The sequence below is a fragment of the Papio anubis genome, chromosome 11 (assembly GCF_008728515.1).
Source record: "Papio anubis isolate 15944 chromosome 11, Panubis1.0, whole genome shotgun sequence".
Classification (NCBI taxonomy): Eukaryota; Metazoa; Chordata; class Mammalia; order Primates; family Cercopithecidae; genus Papio; species Papio anubis.
Window position 1 is genome coordinate 60,099,809 of NC_044986.1, and position 18,726 is coordinate 60,118,534.

The window sequence follows — 18,726 nt, forward strand, 5'->3', positions numbered from 1 at the left end:
TGCCTGTTTCTCCATAACCTATGAGTTAAGAATTTTTTTTTTTTTACAGTTTTAAATGCTTGAACAAATTCTAAAGAAGAATATTTGTGACACATGAAAATTGTGTGAAATTCAGATTTCACATTCTATAAGTAAAGTTTTATTGGTACACAGCCATGCCTATTTTTTTACGTATTGTCAACAGTTGCCTTCACTCTGTGATGGCAGGGTGGTGTAGTAGTGACAAGAGACTATATAGCCTGCAAAGTTGAACATATTTACTATCTGGCCCTTTATAGAAAGGTTTGCTCCAGTGTAAGGTAGAGTGATTTAAGAAAGGGAGATAAGTAAACACTTAAACATATATAACTCAGTTTACAAAGCTTCCAAGGAGAGGCCCTGCTCACTTGGGCCATGAAATTAGATTCTGTCTGGTTTCAGTTCAGTTCAGTAAATAATTACTGAATGCTTCCTATATGACAGAAATATTCTCTGCCCATAGAAACCTCACAATATTATAAATTCATAGACTTATAGGAAGGAATGCAGAACTACCGAGGTTTAAGTTTAAATCCTGGCTCCATCGTTTACGAGTTGTATGTGCTGCTGAATTTCTTCTGTTTGCCTCTCTAGATCTACCCTTCTCTCTTCGATGCCCTGTTCTGGGACTGCAGAGGCTGACTCATGGATTTCACTGATGAGCTGTCTTGCTATTCAGGTTCCAGGTGGATTTGGCTGATGGAAGGAGAGGGAATCAAGGTAGTTATTCTTCCAGTTCTCTCTTTACCTATTCGTTGTGGTTGGCTACATGCCTCTACTAAATGCCACAGCTCCTGATGGAAGGCCTTTTCTTTCGATTTTGGGTACTGGTAACTACTCCCTCCTCTTTCCCTTGGGCTTAGAGTTGTAATAGGCTCTGATAACAATAGTTTTAGGCTGTTACAATAGCTCTTGTTGGTTTTCAAACGTCATTCCAGCATTTATAAACAGTTTGATTGAGCTTCAGTTTCCTCATCTGTAAAATTAGGATACCATGTGAGTCGTGATCACAGCACATATAAACTCCTAGCACAGTGTCTGGTCATGCAATAAGGGCTCAGTAAGTACTATTTGCTTTCTGCTTTTCTTAAGAGCTTCTAATTTCTTAAGAGGAACAAGTCGAATGGCTGCAGAAAAGTTTAAACCAAATTAAGTCAGTGATTTCGGGATTATTAGGAAAGGACACATTTGGGAAATAATTTGTAGGCATTGTAAGCAACACTTGCAGAGTCTGGGTGTACGGGATAAGAGAGAGGGAGGAATCAGGCACAAATTTGATTTTTCTGCATGTATTATTGTGTGGACAGTAGGGAGAGAAAATGCAGGGGAGTTTCTGTATTAGAGAATAAGATGAGTTTCGTCAGAACAAGTAGAATTTGAAATGCCTGTGAGATGACCAGGTGACAATGTTAGGTAGGTGGATGGCTGGGTGGCACTGGAGAAGGGTCTGGGCAGGCGAGGAACATTTGAGAATCATCATTATACTAAGAAATAGATAAGAAAGTAAAAGAGGCTGCTGTGTGTCATGGGTTTGGTGGGAAGACAGATGCTCTAATGCCAAAAGGACTAGACTGCAAGTCAAGTGATTTTACTTCTTTTTTTAAATTTCAATTTTTAATTTTAATTTTTTATAGAGAGAAGGTCTCATTCTGTCATCTAGGCTGGAGTGCAGTGGCACCATCAGAGCTCACTGCAGCCTCCAACTCCTTGGCTCAAGTGATCCTCCCACCACAGCCTCCCAAGTAGCTTGGACTACAGGTGCATGCCACTGCATCCAGCTAATTTCAGTACTTTTTTTTGTAGGGACGGACTCTTATTATGTTGCCCAGGCTGGTCTTGAACTCCTGGCTTCAGGCCATGCTCCCGCATCGACTTCCCAATGTACATAAGATTACAGGCAGGAGCCATTGTGCCCAGCTGGTTTTATTTCTTGATCTGGTTTGCCAGTCACTGGCTGTTTAACCTTGGAGACGTTACTTAGTTGTACTGACAGTCTGTTTTCTCCAGCAAATGTAAAATGAGAAGGTTGGACTATGTGATATCTATGATGCTATAGAACTTCCGATCTAATTGGGAGGCAAATCATAGAATAACTAGAGATTACTGATTGTGTTATCAAGCTCTTGCTGGAGGAAAGCCCCCAGAGACCCATGATCTTCCTAATCAATGGCTCTTGTTTAGTGAGAAGGCAGTACACAAAATCTAAGACTCAGTTTCATGGAATAATGATAGCAACAACAACAATGGCAATATTTATTGTGACTGCTTATTGTGTACCAGTTACTGTTCATGGGTTTTACATCTATTAATATTTAATCTTTGCAATAACCTTATGAAGTAGAGACTATTAGGAACCTCCATTTTACAAAAAACGAGAGCATAAAAAGGTCAAATATCCCACTCAAAGTCATGAAGGAAGTAAGGATTGAAACCCAAGCCACTTGGTTCCTGAGCCCAAGTATTTAATCACAGACTATCTGCTTGTAGGGAAAACCGTGAGCTCTGGGGAAATAAGAGGCAGAGGCATACACATTGGAACTAGTAATGTTTTTAGATTGACCATGGTTTTAAGAGAGGCATGGTCAGGAAGCAGACTCAGTTATGATTATACTTACCAGTTGTAGGAATCTTAGTTGCTGGCTAGTATTTTCACTATACTTGCAGGTAGTATAATAGATACACTTTTAATTGGTGCATTTTGGTAAGAACTAAAAAAAATTACATATTAACACGTGTATAATACATACTGACATATGTTAATATATGCAGATTTAACCTTTTGTGCACTTTCACTCCTCCTCCTCCTACCCCAAGAATTACTTTTTCTGAATTGTGCTTGTCTGTGTTACCATCATCTACAATGAAGGTAGGTGAAAGACAGACGACTCTTATCCTTGTGAGTCTTGTAAGGGTATTATTGAGGTCATTGCTTGCTTACATTCTATAAAGTCTCTCTTATAAGGACTCCGCAGGTGAAATTCCCTTGTGGTCTTGTTAATATTAATTGTGCTTCTTATACCAACCACTTTAGATATTTTTATTAGAGACCCTTTAGACAAACAAATGGCCAAGTTATTCCTTTCACAGTGGTCTCTTGAAAACATAAGAGGCAAATCTGTGGCCAATGGTAGTGTCTGTATTTATGCAGTTTTAACTTTATTCCTGGTCCCAGTTTGTGACCCTTTGTTTGCTTTTCTTTCTTTTTCCACCTGCTTTTCTTTTGTAGCATTTTCTTGTAGTTTATGGAACCATAACCGAGGCAGACTTTAAATCACTATCTGTGTGCATGTAACCCCACCCGCATATTCATGAAATGCATATCCACAGTGCATTTTGGACTCTCTCTCCAGAAGGCTGGCTTGCCAACACAGGGACTATTACGGTTCTATAACTATGCAACATACTTTCTGATAACAAGGAGGTCATCAAAAAGAAACTGATAATTAGGAGGATTATCACAGCCATCAATTTACAATCCCTTTGATGAGTGTTGGTTGCACTTAATGACTCACTGAAGATCAAGTCACACTCCCTTTCAGCAGTGAGCTTAATAAGCATTAGTGTGATGAGGGCAATGAGTAAACAATCATCTTTGTGATGATTACAATTTGGTCTAGGCAGGACGGAAAATATTCTTGACTGGACTTGCTTGACTGTGACAGGAGATGGAGAGGCAGAAGCCCATAGAGGAAAGGAGAGGGCTGGTGGGATTAAAAAATGTCAAGGAAATGAACTTAAGAGACTTGGAGTTGGGGTGGGCAGAGAATGTGTGTGGAGGATTAAAGGAAGTCTTACGGAGCTTGACTCAGAGCGGGAGTGAGAGAAGTAGCACACTGGTGTGTGTAAGAGAGCATGGCTCAGATTACTGGCTCCACTGCTTACTGTGTGACCTTGGGCAAGTCACTTGGCCTCTGAGTTTCACTTTCCTCAGCTGGAAAAGCAGAATCAAAAAGCACCTACCCCATAGAGTTGGTGAGGAATGAAATGGGGATAATTCATGTAAAGTGCTCTGATCAGTGCTTGGTGCATTTATGGGTATCCAATAATTGGTAGTGCTTATGCTGCTGCTGCTACACTGTAGAACAGGGAATGCAAAGGTTCTTAACTCAGGCTTCTGAGAGGATTGTGCAGCATTTTGAAAGTGGAAATGTAATTCTGGGAGCCATCTTACGTTATTTAAGCAACATATAGACTTATTACTTGTATTATGTATTATATGCCACATATTTTGTCTGTCATTTCATTTATACTGTGTTCTTACAATCTCATCTCCCCATATATTTCTGCACATCTACATATAAGCCTGGACACATAGTAGATGCTAAGTAAGGACTCATTGAGTTGATTTGAGGGGTGTACTTAATAAATAATATTTTGGAATAATGTAGACATTTGTGAGCTGGAAATTGCAAATGAAAATGTTATCATGAAAATACCACTAATAATACTAAGCATAAGATTATATAGGGTTTTTGACTTTTCTCCACTTTTCCGTAAACACATTAGTCCTCATAAGCCCAGTGAGGTGGACAACATGCTACCATCAGCTCCGTTTTACAGATGAGGAAATGTGTGTGCCAGTGAGGTTCAATCTTGAGCTTAGATGCCACAGCCAATAGGCGATGGAGCTGGAGTCAGAATTCAGGTCTTCAGACACCTCCAGCAAAGAAATGGTTGTTCATACTGTTTGGAGTCAGGAAACCTGGGATCTGTCATTAACTACCTAGGAACCTGTGTGCAGTTTCTCTTCTTCACCTGTAATGTGAAGGAGTTTACGAACTCAACTTTCACAGGGTCAGATACCTGTGAACTGCAGGTGGATGCAGAGCTAGGGGAGTGGGAAGAACTGTGAGTAATTGCAGATCCCTGCCCTACCTGAAGGGGGCAGCTGCTGGTCAGTTCAGAGATGCCTGGCGTGCAGGAAATGAAGGCCCCCACATGGACAACACTAAAGTTTTTCAAGAAAAGCCCTAAATTTGGCTTTTTATATGAGGTTCCCAATTTTAAGTATCGATAACTAATTCAAATGAAAAGCAGACGCACACATTACAAGGGCCAAATTAAAAAATATGCGGGCCAAATCAGGCCCAAATTACCAGATTGCACCATCTATATGAGATGATTTTCAAGGGCCCTTTGAGCTCTAAGAGGCAATGAAAAAGGCCAATAGCTTCCTGCTGAAAGGCAGGAAATTATTTATCTCTACTCATGGTCAAAACTCATCATCTCTGTTTCCATCAGAGAATATTCCTTGGTACCAGGGGGTGATACCACCCCAAGCCTCCAAGTTCTCACTTGCGCAGAGGAGATGGAATTACCATGCCACACTGCAGTGAGTGACAGATGTAGATGCAGGGGAGAGAAAAGCAGACCTGGGTTTAATTATGTAAATCTATGGCTACGCTTTAATAAAGCACTGCAATAAAACTGTCATAACTGCCAAGTTTGGGAAATAGGATGAGCGAGGTTTTCATTCCCAGCACTATATTTGGGAAGGAAAAAAATAAGAAGAAAAATGCAGAAGCGCTGATTCATCTCTGAAACCCTTCAGAAGCATGTCAGAGATTCCTGGGCTTCTTGCCCCTGCCAAACGACATTTGCAGTGACAACTGGTGCCGAAACCCCAGCAGCCCACACAGAACTCCTTGGGAAAGGAGAAAACTGAAGTTTCAAGGTTGATGTTTTTTAATGAGCTCTCAGAGAGACAAGCTTTCTAGTATTACCTGCCAACTCTTCCTCAAACTAGTCAGCCCTCTCTTTGCCTTACAACCCTGCTTCTGCTGCTTGTTGCTGGAATGTGACAAAAGGTGACTCGGGCTTGCTGTTTTTGAAAGCTGGCGGTAGCGGGCTTGTGAATGTGGTGGTGGGTATTTCTTTCCCCATCGGGTGGTGGGGGCTGGAGTGCTGTTCCCCATGTTTTGACTATCCAAATACATGCTTGTTTGTTTTGATTTCAGTATTTTTAAAAAACCCCATTTTCATATTATAGGGCTAGGAATTTCATGACCAGGACTCTATTGGTCATGAGCAGCAGATGCCCACCCTAAAGAGCTAAGCCACAAGGGCCCACAGGACTGGAATTCCCAGAGTAGATGCTTTGTACTTTATGGACATCCAATTCTATTACCAGGTTAGAGCTTTTGCCAATAAAGAAAACTGAAAGGGCAACCACTCTCTCATTTCTTCAACAAATAAACGAACAACTTGCATGGAAAAAGAGAGAGGGAGAATAAGAGAGAGGGAGAGAAACTATAGATTAAAATGGCGTTCTGGGCCATATGAATCAATGAATTGTTTAGGAACCTTATTTACATCCTAAATTAAACAAACTATTAAAATTTACATGCCAGTTAGGGAACAATGAGGGACTATTAAGGAATCATTATTATTATCACTATTTTAGATAGAGTCTCTCTTTGTCACCCAGACTGGAGAACAGTGGCCTGATCATGGCTCACTACAGCCTTGATCTCCTGGGCCCGAACAATCCTCTTGCTTCAGCCTCTCAAGTCATTGGGACTACAGGCATGTGCCACCACACCTCGCTGATTTTTAGTTTTTATATAGATACATGTTCTCCCTGTGTTGCCCAGGCTGGTCTCAAGTTCCTGGGCTCATGGGATCCTCCTGTCTTGGACTCCCAAAGTGCTGGAATTACAGGCGTGAGCCACCACGCCCAGCCTGAAGTTTTTACAGGTGATAATAATATTGTGGTTCTGTTTTTATCTTTTAGAGATATGCGCTAAAATATTTATGGATAAGTAATGTAATGTCTGGAATTTTAAAAAAAGTAATCTGTGGGGATGGAAGAGTGCAGCGGTGAGGTAGAGCCAGCTTGTACTTGTTGGAAAGAACTGATTGTCAGAATTTCAGGAATTTTGTGAGCTGGTGGTAAAGAGTCACTATTAAAAATTAAATTCTATGAACTTACACTTAAAAAAAATTTAAGAAGGTAATAAATACTCAAAACTTATCACTTGCTAGTTATTTTACTACAATTACTATGATCTGTGCTCTTGAAATTATTGCATTGATTCTATCTATATGGTGAAACTACTATCTAACTGTGCTTCTGCACACCTCTTTCCAACCTTCAGTTGGCACCATCATGTTGGTAACTTGAAGTCAGCCACAGAAATCCACAAACACTACAAATCAGGGGTTTTCTCCAGGGAGAGCTGATGGTTATGCATTTGCCACCACACTGCTGGAGAAGTAGGAAGAGTTCGGGTAATGCAAGGTAGCTCATAATTTGATAATTGTCTTGAAGCAGAGTGAAAGGAACATGGGGGCTCATTACATTATTCTCTCTACTTTTACATATGTTAAACTTGTCTATACTGAAAAGTTTAAAGAAATGTGCTAGTTCAGGCATTCTCTTGGATAGATAAATGTTGCAGTGTTGAGGATTCAGACAGGTAATGAAGACCCTGTGGTGCAAAGGAAAAAGCAATGATCCTAAGGGTAGGGGATTTGGATTCCTTGACTAGTTCTTGATGAGCTGTGGGACTTGAGGAAGTCAGTTAGGATCTCTGTGTCCCATAATTCCTCATACACAGTTTTCCCTTAATAATAAAGGTTTGTGGCATTCATGACAATCAGATAAGTGCAAGGATGAGTTAAAAGTACAGGTGAGATTGTGAAGACATAATGAAAGGTTGCAAAACAAGAGAATTATTCTTCACAACTTATTTCCCGTTTATTCTAGATGAAAACTCTGAGTCATTAAATATCTCCTTGAAACTTTTTCTCTAGAGTAATTTTATCTTCTTGGCTCATGGTGATGGATCTTTCTGGGGAGAGAATTACTTGAGATTAGGGAAATACCTGGAGCATAGAAGTTAAAAGTGCAGGCTGCCAAAAAGGAAATAATCCAAATGTCCATCTCCTGATGAATGGATACACACAATGTGGTATATCCATATAATGGAATACTATTTGGCCATGAAAGGGAATGAAGTACTGATGCATGCTGCAGCATGGATGATCCTTGAAAACCTCATGCTAAGGGAAATAAGCCAGTCACAAAAGGCCTTATTATATGATTTCGTTTATATGAAATGTTCAGAATAGGCTAATCTATAGAGACAGAAAGTTGATTAGCAGTTCTCAGGCCCTAAGGAATGGAGAATTGGGAGATGACAACTAAGGGATAAGGTCTTTCTTTTTGGGGTGATGAAAATTCCTAAAACTGATTGTAGTGATGGTTACAAAACTCTATGAATATACTAAGACCAAGGCCGGGTGCAGTGGCTCATGCTTGTAATCCCAGCACTTTGGGAGGCCGAGGTGGGCGGATCACCCGAGGTCAGGAGTTCAAGACCAGACTGGCCAACATGGTGAAACCCCATCTCTATTAAAAATACAAAAAAATTAGCCAGGCATGTTGGCTCAAGCCTGTAATCCCAGCTACTTGGGAGGCCGAGGCATGAGAATCGCTTAAACCCAGGAGGCGGAGGTTGCAGTGAGCTGAGATCGTGCCACTGCACTTCAGCCTAGGAGACAGAGTGAGATTGTCTCAAAATCAAAACAAAATATATATTTATATATACATACACTAAGACCATAGAATTGTATGTTTAAAATGGTTGAATTATATGGTATACGAATTATATCTCAATAAAGTTGTCAAAAAAGGTGCAAGTTCCCTGGTGTCAAATCCTGGTTTAATTTGCTTATCAGCTAGGGGATACATGGCAAGTTTTCTTAACATTCCTCTGCATATTTTCTCATCTATAAAATGAGGATAAAGGTGGTGCTTACCTCATGGGATTTTTGTGAAGATTAAATTTAATCCTTATGTAGAAAACATAAAAATGCTTACAGTGTGGCCTATACATGGAAAGAGGACAAGAAATGTTAGTTACTATCATATTCTTGTTACGGGGAAGAATAGAAAAGAGGGGGAAAGAGTCTGCTGATGGTATTTATTTACTTATTTATTTATTTATTTTGAGACCGAGTTTCAATCTTATTGCCCAGGCTGGAGTGCAGAGGTGCAATCTCAACTCACCACAACCTCCGCCTCCTGGGTTCAAGTGATTCTCCTGCCTCAGCCTTCCTGAGTAGCTGGAATTACAGGCATGTGGCACCACGCCTAGCTAATTTTGTATTTTTAGTAGAGACGGGGTTTCTCCATGTTGGTTGGCTTGTCTCGAACTCCCGACCTCAGATGATCTGCCCACCTCAGCCTCCCAAAGTGCTGGGATTACAGGTGTCAGCCACTGCGCCTGGCCTGTTTTTTTTTTTTTTTTTTTCCCCCACTATTTAATCATGGCCTGGGGAAGCAAAAATATAATGAAAGAACTTCAGGTAACACCAGCGTAGTGAATTGTAGAGTGACTTCCAGATGTCCTAACCCTTGAAACCTGTGAATATGACCTTATTTGTAAAAATGGTCTTTGCATATGTAATTAAGAATCTTGAGGTGAGATCATCCTGAATAATCCCAATGGGAGTTAAATTCAATAACAGGTGCCCTTATGTAAGAGAAAGCCAGAAGGAGATTAGATACATAGAGAAGAAAGCCATGTGAACATGTTGGCAGAGATTGGAGTTATGCAGCCCAAACCAAGAAGTGCCTGCAGTCAGCAGCAGTGGAGGAGGCAAGGAAGGGTTCTCCCCTAGTGCCTTCAGAGGGAGTACAGCCTGCTGACACCTTGATTTGGGATCTCTGGCCTCCACACTGTGAGAGTTGAATTTGTATTTTTTTTAAAAAACAATGAATTTTATTGTGTATATTCAAGGTTTACAATGACATGATGTTATGGGATACATACAGATAGTAAAATGGTTACTCAATAGCGGAAAAACAAATAACTGCTCTGAATTCCGCCTTCACCCCACAGAAGGAGGACTCTTTGGAGACACTCTCTCCACTGCCTTGAGGATCAATTCAGAGAGAACTCACACACTGTTCTCTGTGTATTGCCAATCTAATCAATAGGCAGTCACAACAAAGAAGATTGATGGAGATTGGAATGGAAAACTGGTGTGAACATTGAGGGGAGGGTTTGGTTGAACCAAATAAGTTAGACTCTCTTCTTCCCCCCCCTTAATCGTGTTAGATTTCCATGTCTTAGGGGAAGCATCACTTTTATTGGCCTTTAAGAGGGAAAGGTTGTATGATCAAATTGCAGATGTAATTGTTAAGCTAAATTAAATTGTCAGGAGCTCAAAGAAGGCTTCTCTGTTGATTGGAGCTCAGTTCACTCGACAAGCAGTGTATGCTTCTGTGATCTTGTCCAGATAGCTGACATGGCCTGTATGGAGGAGGTTAGCCCTCACTTTGGTTTTTTAAAACCTTTTAGAGGACAGGCTGAGTGTCAGGCTATATCTATTTCTTTTGACTCATGGTTTGCAGGGAAACTATTATTGCATAGTTTTTCTGGTCTTGGACAACCATTGTTTTATTAAGTGGCTTCTGAGATCTGGACACCAAAGGGTTAGATGACTGTCAGGAATTCCATAGTAGCAGAAAATAGAAAGCTCTTATTGTTTTCTTTATTTTTTATTGCTAAATTCCATTACACATTGGTAACAACTCTCAGGGCAGAGCACTTCAAGGTTTCATTGTGCTCCCTTAGTTGTTAGCCAACTGATCTTTGGTGCTAAGCCTTCTTGTTGCTCGCAAGTTAGTGTTTGTCATTCCTGGGAGAGGTTCTGTTATTTTCCAATTGAGCTTTCTGAATGCTGCTTTTTTACTTTTCTTTTTCAATATATGTATTTTTTGACCCACAGCAATACTTTTCACCTTTTCCTTCCACAGACCATATTTGAATTTATAGTATTGTGACAGAGGAAATACTACTTTATCTCTTTGCCTATTAAGTGGAACATCTCAGTTTAAACCACTTCACATCTGTATTTTCATCATACTTGATCCTATTATAATGTGTGACATTTCTAGAGGGACTTATGGTGGGCTCTGGCCCCACTTTGAAGCCAGTTCTGCCTATCTGGGTGGCCTTTCCTGGACTCATTCATATGACTGTGTGCAAGTGGGATCTCTCAGGTAAAGTACTTCTTTTTAAAAATACAGGAGCGTTCTTTGAGCTTGGGCCTTATACAAAAGCTAAAATAGTTGAGAATGACTGTATAAAATGAACTTACATTAAAATTTATAATTATGAGAGGTAGAATCTCTATGGAAGCTAAGTCTCCTTGTCCCTTATGATCTACATAAAGTGTGGTTCAAAGCCACATTCCAAGTGCTCTGGAAAAATCTTTCCCATCCTTCAGAGTCCTCTAATTCCTAGGTGCTTTTATTATTTCAGGCACTTTTGTCTCTGGCTTTCTGTCTCTGCAGGATTCCTATTCTTTTTTTGGGGGGGTTTGATGCTTGTCTTTTTTCTCTGACCGAGATGTGAGACTTCCTTACTTTCGCGCTCTTTCTCTCTCTCTCTCTTTCTGTCTGTCTCTCTCTCTCTCTCTCTCTCACACACACACACACACACCACCTGCACAATCTATTCATTCGTGGTCTTTGCATGTGGCAGCTTTTGCTGAAGGTTTGGGGAGACAAGGGAAGGGTTTTGTTGAGATCTATGAAAACAATCTCAGATTGCGTATTAGACATTATTAGCTCTTAAAATTCCTCTAGCGTTTTTGTCATGTTATTTATTTAGCCATCCTTTTCTTTTCCTCTCACTCTCTCCCTACGACATATGCAAATGTCTTGAGACATTTTCTGGTTGTTGAAACTGGGTGTGGGAGGACTGGTGTCTAGCAGGTTGAGGCCAGGGATTCTGTTAAACATCCTAGAACGCACAGGATGGCCTCCACAACAAAGCATGGTCAGGCCAATGTGTCAATAGTGGTGACGTATTTCTTCCATCTTGCTTCTTACCTCTCTTTTCTTCTCTCTTTATGAATTCCTGTTTATTGTGTAATGCAGAACACTTTATCGATCACACTTGTTGCTTTGTCTCTTTGGCTCACCTCACCACTATTGACATATTGGCCTGACCATGCTTTGTTGTGGAGGCTGTCCTGTGCATTCTAGGATGTTTAGCAGCATCCTTGGCCTCAACCTGCTAGACACCAGTCCTCCCACCCCCAGTCTCAACAACCAAAAATGTTTCAAGACATTGGCATATGTCCTGGAGAGGGAGTTGTGGAGGCCATCCTGTGCGTTCTAGGATGTTTAACAGAGGAAAACCATTTCAAACAAGAGTTCCTGCTCTCAGGATTGCATCTTTCACCTTTTTGCATTGTTCTAAATAAAAGCACTGCCTGTTCCTGAAAGGAAATCTGGGACTAGATGTTAGGCTCCTTTTTTTTTTTTTTTTTTTTTTAACCCTCCTGCTTAAGTAATACTTAATGAAGAACACTGTATGCCAGGAACTGAGCTAAGCATTTTATATACATTATGTCACCTAACCACATGCAGTTATCAAGTTATTTTAAGTGTCTACATATACACACATATATTCTTAACTATATGCATTATACATGCATGCATGTACATATATATGTATGCATACATACAAATATATGTTGTCAAATGTTCTCAAATCCTCTGGTCTTGTGATAGAATGGTTTAAGTGATTTATAAATAAACCCCATCCCAAGTACCATGTGGGGTGTCCCAGTACCTTCCCTGGGATAGCAGGTTTGCTGAGGCAGGTTTCCATTTCCTTGTCAGTCTCTGGGGTTGCCTTCCTGTCTGTGGTTACCTGCTATAGTCTGTGCTCCTGGATCCTGCACTCACCGACCTCTTGCCTGGACGCTACCCCTTCCCACCTTTGTCCTTAATTTCTGAAAGCACAATCAACACAAATCTGTTATGAATAGTAGGCTTTTTTTTTTTTTAAGGGTTTGTGGATAATGGAAAAGAAACCCAGCCCAGGGTAGGGAACAACTTAAAGTCCTTTTTCCTTGTCTTGTCATTTCTCTAGAATTTACCCATCTTTATTGAAGACGTTGAATTAAAGTTGAATATCAGACATCACTGATTTTAAAATGGCTCTTGTGCATTCCTTTGAGAATTTCTCACTGTCTGCTATAGGTGAAAAATAACCCCTGTAGGTTTTTAGTTGGAACAGACTCCTGTGACAAAAGGCAGATTAACAAGAGAAAAATAAACAGAAGTTTATTAACATGTATATTTCATATATACATGGGAGACACCCAGAGAATGAGTAATTCTCAAAGAAGTGGCTTTGAATTCCAGTTAATTTAACATCTTCAACAAAGAAGAGTAAATTTTTAGACAAGTGACAAGACAAAGGAAAAGGACTTTGAATCTCTAGGGACAGCATCTTGAGGGAAGGCAGGTTAAAGTTAGCTAGTAAAGATTGTTAATATAGATTCCTCTGGTATCATCTCCAGATGATGTGTACAAAGTAGTCTTCAATGGTTAACCTTTGTTCTCCCTGGTAGAGGAGGGGTGCACAGGATACCTTTTGGGATTGTAAATCTTTGTCCTGCTTTTACACAAATGGAAAGCAGAAAGGTTTTCTGTATCTGCTTCTTCTTAATTGCTCTCAGCTCAACAATCCTTCATATTTTGGGGTGGCGTATTCTGGTCTCCCACACTGCCTTTGTCATCAGTCCTGGGGGTTCTGCCATGTTATTGACCTCCTTTCTTCATCCTCCTCCTTTATCCCACCTTCCAGCCTCAGTCTGTAAGTCACACATTTCCAGCATTCTCTGTCATCCCTGACTCCTGCTGGTCCACACAGAGCACACTGAATGGATTTCTTAATCCTATCAGAGCCTGTATTCTAATTGTAGACAATAATGGCTGTTCTGTCTTTGACTATCTGATATCAGACTTTAGAATATGGTGTTTTCATTCCCCATGTTTCTGTTGCTTTAGCTGTTTCTTCCTAGTGGCTTTCTTCCACTGCAGGAATCCAGCATGAAAACACTGGAACTGGAGGAGGTGGAGCTGGGAAGTGCATGCCTGCAAGGTGTTTCTTGATGATATAGTTTAGTCACCACTGCAGGACCACACGCCAGAGCTTGAAGGAATCTTTAGACCCTTTTGGTTTTGGTGAAAAGAGAACAACATTAAAAAGTCTTGCTTCATAAATCAACAAACAATTGTTCTGGTTTTTTTTTCCTATTACGGTATCAGGCACTCTGGCAGATACAGTGGAATATTTGCTCTTTAAACATTCATTCTGATTCTCAACAATCTTGGGAGATAGATCAAATCATAGTACCATAACTTTACAGAATGAAGAAGAAACAGCAGAAAATAAAATGTCCTGCAATATTCACTGTTTTAATTGCTCCTTCCTCCACACTCTCCCGTCACTTTGTTTTTTCCTCATTGAGCCGCATATTTAATTTTACTTATAGTTAATTATTTACAGCTTATAGATGAAGAAACATTCCTAGTATAATAAAGCAATTTGACTAAAAGGAGATAATAGAATAAGGAAAAACATTTTACAAAGTATGTAAAAGCTTTTCAGTTATAATTCCTAATATCCTCCTGTAATATTTAAGGAAGACCCTTGACAATCAGATTAGATTTAGATGTGGATTTAACAAGCATTTAATTCAGCACTGATGATGAGCCAGGTACTTGGAAGTGCCTGTTAAAGGGATGAATGAATTGTGCCATATTCCTTATGAGTTCCTTAGGAGCTAGTATTTTTCTAGATACAAAGGTGAAGTTCAGAGAAGGAGAGTGACTTGCCCAAGGTCCCACGGCTAGTAATCAGCAGAAGAAGGATTCTAATGCGGATGACTGACTCCAAACCCTTAATTCCTCGGTATACTGCGACATCATTTGCTTCCTACATCAATTAATTAAGGAAGTGCTAGCCTCACAGACATTTGTTAAAAGGATTTTACTAATAATGCTGTTGCAAAGACGAGCTCCTTTAGCTGTATTCCTGGTAACCCACATATGTCTGATGGAATCCAGTTGGGATTTTAGAAAGAAACATAATCTACACGAGAACTTGCATGTGTGTGGCCTGAAAGCTGAAAAACTTCTGTGGTAGCCAGCATCCAGGATGACCACCAATAATCTCCCATTCCTGGAATTCACACCGTTGTGCACTCACCTCATATTAGCATATGGTAGAGGAGATGGTATATCCTTTCCAAAAGGAGGCATAAAAAAGACTGCAGCTTTGTTCTGAGCACTCTTTCAGGACTTGAGCTGGAGGAGGTCTCATAAGGGTCACCTTACATTTTCTTCTTGGCACCTCACCCTCATCTGTCCCTGCCTCATGCCCTGTCTTCAATCTCTAAGTCTGGGGGAGGTTGGTTGTCATGTAGTGAACAGCCTCATGGACAGGACTATGTGGCTGGGAACTCAGGCTTCTGGCCAGTGAGAAACAGAGGCATGGCAGAAACTATGTGAGTGAACTTGGAAGTAGATTCTTCAGCCCCAGTTGGGCCTTCACATGACTGCAACCTCGTGAGACTCCCTGAGCCAGAAATACCCAGCTAAGCTGCTTTCAGATTCCTGACACAACAGCTGGGCTCTTGCTAGCCTTCTTCTCAACTCACCATCAGGTCCACCTTTGTACATCAAGGGGTGTTGACTAGTCACTCCTCATTTGTTTCTTTTTTCTCCTTAAGGGGAAGTTACAATTTTAAATAATAATAGCTTTTTTCTCTTATCCTGATTTGGTAGGAACCTGTGAATACCCCAAATGTGCAGAGTGAATGAAAGCACCTGCTACCTAAGCTTTATATTTCTTTCCTGAATGAAACTCATCAACATCCTGCACAATCCCTTCAGATGCAGTAAGCAGATTTGTGAGTGTTGATGGTGATGTGTGCCCCATGGTGTCTAACAGGGCATGGTGCCAGCCCAGCAGTAGCAGCACCAGGAGAGCCCAGGACTGGAGACGGGGCCCCAGTTCTGATCCCATCTCTGTGCTCGACCAGCTCTGTGACTTTTATCAAGTCCTGTTACCTTTCTGCCTCATTTTTATCTGTAACAGGGAAATGAGATCATTATGAGGATGGACTGAGATAATAAATGGGACAATGCATTGAAAAGTACAAAGGGTAATACGAATGCTATGTAGTATTAATCAGGGTTCTAGTTATTATGACTGTGTTAAATAACCCATTACGTGATAGACAGCTTTAAGTGGAAATAAGGGCCTTCCCCCAACACAGGTGAATTTACAAAGTGGGAATGATTCCTCATCCTCAGTCAGGTCTTGATGGATGTGCCCATTCATGCATTCATTCACTCAAGAAATATTTACCGTGTGCCCACAATGTGTTAGGCACTGTTCTAGGCTCTTGAGACACCTAAGTGAACACAACAGATTAAGATCCTTGCCCACACAGAGCCTTCTCCGATGGGTGTTCAGGACAGGCCTGAGATGGCTGTGCTTCAAGCCAAGGGAGAATGGCTGAAAGTTGGAATTAGCAGTCTGAGGTTGGACCTCGAAATCCATATAGCTATTGTATTGGAAGAGGGAGCTCCGTGCAAAGGAGAGACAATGAGTGCAGGTGTTCAAGGAGACCTAAAGGAGTCAAAGTCTGGAGGAATTCCTGAGCCAAAGGAAAAAGTGACTGTTACAGTCACGTTTTGGGGAAATTCAAAATTTCTTCAAGGGAGAGGGTCTTGGTAAAAGAAAGAAATGTGGTAAAGGGACAGGGAAATGGGAGATGTTGATCAAAGAGTAAAAGTTTCAGTTACACAAGATTATGAATGAGTTCTGGAGCTCTAAGATACAGCAATGTGACTATAGTTAACAATAATGTATTCTACTGAAATTTGCTAAGAGGATAGATCTTAAGCATTTCTTACCACAATCAATCAATATGTGGTGATGAGTATTCCAGTTAGCTCATAATGGTGATTATTTTACCATGTATGCATATATCAAAACAACCAGTTGTTTACCTTAAATACATACAATTTTTATCTGCCAATCATACCTGAATAAAGTCAAAAAAGAAAGAAAGAAAATGAGTAGTCAATCCTCCCCCTGCCACCCGATGATGAGTTGAGGAGTAGGGCTAGCCAGAACTGGATTGCTTTGCATCCCAGAATAAGAAGAAACGAGTTTCCTGAGGAGGACCAGTTCAGCAGGAGGGGTAGGTCACCTAGGGCAGAAGATGAATGTGAGGCTGAATGGTGAACTTGGGCCACAGAGTTAAGAGCCTGATTGATCAGGCTAAGGATTTAGAACATTATTTTTCATGCAATGGGGATTATGGATAATTCAGAGTAGAGGAATGATATAATCTGAGCAGATTCATCTGGCAGCAGGGTGTGGAATCAACTGGAAGGAGAAGAGGTGAAGAGATCATACTGGAAGGAAAAAGAGTTTATGATTCTTTTTGTTATGGACTGAATTTCCCCCCTCCTCCCAAATTAATGTATTCAAGTCTCAATTCCCTGCATTTCTGAATGTGATTGCATTTGGAGAAAGGATCTTAAAAGGGGGGTGATTAAATTACAAAGAGGCTGCTCAGGTGGGGCTCTAACTCAATAAAACTGGTATTTTTATAGGAGGAGGGAGGTGCATGCATAGAAGAGTGACCAAGAGAAGAGGAAGCAAGACTGTAATCTTGGACTTCCAACTTCCAGAACTGTGAGACAACAAATTTCTGTTGTTTAAGCAACCCGGCTGTGGTGTTTTGTTATTCCAGCCTTGCAAAGGAATCCAGATTCCTCCCTTTTCAGAGGAGCATGGGTTTTCTATCCTGTAATGTGAAGCAGTTCCTAATCCTAACTATGCATTAAGACTCCCTGGAAAATATTTTTAAAGATACCGATTCTTAGGATCCACCCATGAGTCATTTAATCAGAATCTCAGAGTTAATTTTCTGGACATCATTCATCTTTAAAAACACTCCCAAATGGTTCTGATGTGCAGACATAGTTGACAGCCATGGCTTTAAGACAACGGAAAAAGCAAGTCAGTTTCTTAAGTGTTATTGCCGTATCTTCACAAAAATTTAAAAGGGAAAAATATCCTGACTGCAGGTGTGATAAATAAGATTTTAATGCTTAACTAGATGGTAGTGAACTCTCTTAAAGTAAAAGAAAATGCCTGATAGAAACATAAGGTGGCATCTGATGCAGGTCATTTGGTTTGTGGATGGTGTAGACTAGAGCATGTAGTTAATGTGAAAACTCTGTAGCCAGGTCTTCCTGTTTGGTCCGCTTTCCAGCCAGGTTTAAACCCCGTTCAACCTTACTAGCTGTGTGACTGATTGTAAGTTACTTAATTTCACTTTGCCACGATTTACTTCTGACACATGGTAAGTATTCAATTAATGTTTGATATGGTTTGGCTTTATGTCCCCACCCAAATCTTAATCCCAGGTGTTGAGGGAGGAACCTGGTGGGAGGTGATTAGACCATGGGAGAATAGTTTCCCCCATGCTATTCTCATGATAGTGAGTGAGTTCTCATGAGATCTGATGGTTTTATAAGTGTTTGCCAAGTTCCTCCTTCATTGGCTTCTCTCTCCTGCTGCCATGTGAAGAAGGTCTTTGCTTCCCTTTTGCCTGCTGCCATGATTGTAAGTTTCCTGAGGCCTCCCCAAGCCATGCAGAACTATGAGTCAATTAAACCTCTTTCTTTTATGAATTACCCAGTCTCAGATAGTCTCTTTACAGCAGTGTGAGAACAGACTAATACAATGTTAGCTTTTATTAGTGATACTGAAGAATGCCAGTGCAAACCCAAAGATCATGATGTGCTTGTTTGGTCACTATTGATTAGTTTTCTAATTAGTTAAGCTAATGTTAAGATTGATCAAC

At 40.5% G+C, this 18,726-nt stretch overlaps 1 long non-coding RNA gene across 1 annotated transcript in view; it reads left to right on the forward strand.

The window, feature by feature from the left end:
- Positions 1-18,515, forward strand: part of LOC110744136 — a 28,217-nt gene extending 9,702 nt beyond the window's left edge. The window contains exons 2-3 of the long non-coding RNA XR_002524340.2: positions 613-738; positions 13,874-18,515. This is a non-coding gene — a long non-coding RNA (uncharacterized LOC110744136). The remainder of the gene's footprint in view (positions 1-612; positions 739-13,873) is intronic.
- Positions 18,516-18,726: the final 211 nt, after the last annotated feature.